Raw genomic sequence first — 2,936 nt, 5'->3', positions numbered from 1 at the left:
GCTCGGCCCCGCGGAGCCCGGCGCCGCCGCTCCGGCCGCTTCTGCGGAAATAGGTGAGAAGTTGAGCGGCGTCTCTCCGCCTCCCGGGCCGCGGGCGGGTGGGCGCCGGCGCGGGGCCGCAGGACACACGGGCGAGGGGGAGCCGCGGGGCCGGCCACGGGTGCCAACCGGCTGGGGCGGTTCCTGCCGAACCGGTGCGGTTCCGGACGCAGAGGCTGAATAACTTTGGGCTCCACGGGGGGCACGCAGCCACCGGCGAGGTGGGCATCCGGGGGGCCACGCCGGCCCCCGCGTCTGCCAGCCGGTCTGGTTGCTCGTTAGGAGGGGGCTCCGAGATCTGCTCAGCGCTCCTGACGGAACCGACAGACATGTTGCGGGGCTCTAGCAGCCAGGGCGCCGGGCGGCCCGCAGACGCCGGTTCCAGGGGGGAGAAGGCAGGGGTCCCAGGAGGGCGGCGTCTGGCTCCGCGTCCCGCTTGAGGTCCCCAGACCAGCACGCAGTCTCTGTGTGTCCCGGGCGACCAAGCCCCGAGCCACACTCTCCAACAGGCTGGCCAGGTGGGGTGGCCGCGTGGGGCCAGCCCCGGGCTGAGGCCAGGGCCCCCTCCAACCTGCCCTGACCGTGCCCTGTCTTCACAGATGGGGACGGCCTCTTGACCCTCAACCGCCCCCCTGTCGCCCTGAAGCACCCGGCCCGGGGCTCGACCCCACGGCCAGTGTGTGGGACCTTGACCTTCGGGACGGCCATGGAGGCCGGCGGGGAAGAGGGGGCCACATAATCGGCTCGGCGGCGACCCCACTCCGTCCGGCACTCGCTGCAAGAGCTTCGCAGGGCTCATGGTGAGTACGTGCCCCCACCAGGCGGCAGGGCCCAGCCACGCCGAGGGCGGCCACCGCTGCTCGCGGGGTTACCGCGTGGTCAGTTGGCGGCGTTGGGCCCCTGGTCTCCAGGGCTGCCTGCTGGCCGCTCTGCTGTCCATCATGCTAATTAGCGGCCGACGTGCCGCAATGTGGAGCCACGTAATCAGGGCAGGAGACGCTGCCTGCGTCCCTCCCCCCGGGCTCAGGTCCAGGACCCGCGAGACCTCCTCTGGCCCCTGGCTAGGGTCCCCCCCCTTGGGTCCGAGGCCGTCGTGCGGCCTTCCCGCTGCAGCCCCGCCAGCCCCTTCCCCTCAGAAAGTTGGCTGAATGGCAGGGAGACGTGGGTGGGCCTCAGCAGCACGTATGGCAGACACGGGGAGGACGTTTCCCAGAAAAGGGGGCACGGCTGCTGTCAGCAGCACGCAGGGCCATCGGGGGACTTGGCGTGAAGGCTCGTGCAGCTCCGGTGTGGTTGCTGCCGGCTTGGATTCCGGGAGGGCTGGTGGCCGAGTAAATAATGCATCGTGTGTGTTTGTGAGGGACGGCGGCTGCCGAGGGCCCAGAGCGCGTGCAGGGAATGCCAATGGTCACAGGACACGTGGCTGGCAGCGGCCGTGGCTTGGACGCCAGCAATGAGTCAAATGCGCACCCGATTGTCTGCTTCCTAAGGGGCGGGGGGGGTCTGTCTGAGTCACTTGTTCGTTTCCTTCCTGTTCTGTTCGAGACGCCCAAACAAGGTCGGTGCCTGTTGCCAAGACTCAGCATCGTCCACACCGCTGCTCCAAGCCTCACTGGCCAGGAGGATGCCAGACACCCTAGAGGTTGTGCATCCGGACCCTACTGCTCCTCGGGAGGCCACCAGCCTGGCCAGGCCCTGTCTTCTTAAGGGACCACCTGTGGCCCCGCGGTGCCTTGCCCGACATACCTGGGGCCTCTAGGTCAGCCCGTTTCTCAGGGTTTCTTCCTCACTCAGGTTAGAGCCTTATTTGCAAAATGGAACCAGACAGCAGACAGAGGGTGAGCCAGGAGATGCTGCCGAAGGCTGGGGGCAGGGGCGGGACCCCTGTGCCTCAGCCAGCTGCCCTGGCACCTCTTCCTGTCTGACCCTGGCCCTTCCAAGCAGGCCCTCCCTGCGTCCCATTCCCGATGACTGTGTTCACATACAGCGCTGCCCCCAGTCTCCACCACTCGACACTGGCCCAGTCCAGGACCGTGAAGACTGGTGGGTTACGCTTGCCTGGAGGGTTTGGAGTCTCAGCAGTTTGTTGGGCTTTTTATTAACAAATAATGTGTTCACTGGAGAGTCTTCAAAAGAAATGGAGACCCAGGCCCCTACGGGGGCAGCTCTGGGGCAAGCATTCTCCATGAGCATTCCTGAGCCTGCTGTGTAGATGCCTGGGTGGCTTACTCCCGGGGCCCTGGCTATACGAGGAGGAAGACCAGAGGCTGTGAACAGCAGGGTGGCCCGACACTGCGCACCCCACACGGCCACACTCACGCCACCTGCGAGGCACCTGCCCTGGGCTGGCAGTCGGCTTCCCTGACACCTGAGGTCGGCAATCAGCCTTCTGGCTCCTGAGTGTGATGACACACGGTCTCCTGGAGCACCTCTGGGGCCACACTGACGCTAGTGTTGCACTGAGGCCCCTGTCCTCCCTTCTGGACATGCACCCCACCTGCCCTCGGGGCTCGGGCAGGACCGTGAATTCACACAGACCCGGACACGCCTGCGGGGCCTGCAGAACCCAGGCCAGAGTCACAGCTGTTAGCAAACAAACGTGGACCTGTGTGTGCGGTGGCCCCGTTAGTGTTCAGATGCAAGCAACAACCAAAACACGTGTTCCTTCGCACTCCATGATCTTCTGTGATCTTCACACTCACCTCCCCAAGGGAACGCAGCGACAGGCACTAGAAGGGAGTAAGAAGCCATCCAAAGTTGTGCACATTCTCCCCGTTTCCTCTTAGAGCACAGGTCTTGTGGTTTGTCTGAGGTGCAGTGTGGTCACTGTGAGGGAGGCCACGTTCGTTCTGCATAAGCGCTGTCTTCCCAGCCACACCTCCTGTGGCTGACGAGGC

At 65.4% G+C, this 2,936-nt stretch overlaps 1 long non-coding RNA gene across 2 annotated transcripts; it reads left to right on the top strand.

The window, feature by feature from the left end:
* LOC117797743 lies at positions 1-839 on the top strand. 2 transcript variants are annotated; one of them, XR_004622674.1, is made up of 2 exons: positions 1-53; positions 639-839. It is a non-coding gene; the product is annotated as an uncharacterized LOC117797743 (long non-coding RNA). The 2 variants fall into 2 exon arrangements; XR_004622675.1 differs by lacking the exon at positions 1-53 and adding an exon at positions 159-260.
* Positions 840-2,936: the final 2,097 nt, after the last annotated feature.

This window comes from Ailuropoda melanoleuca, unplaced genomic scaffold, assembly GCF_002007445.2.
Source record: "Ailuropoda melanoleuca isolate Jingjing unplaced genomic scaffold, ASM200744v2 unplaced-scaffold11662, whole genome shotgun sequence".
Taxonomy (NCBI): domain Eukaryota; kingdom Metazoa; phylum Chordata; class Mammalia; order Carnivora; family Ursidae; genus Ailuropoda; species Ailuropoda melanoleuca.
Note: the sequence above shows the minus strand (reverse complement) of the source record. Positions and strands in the feature narration are given on the sequence as shown.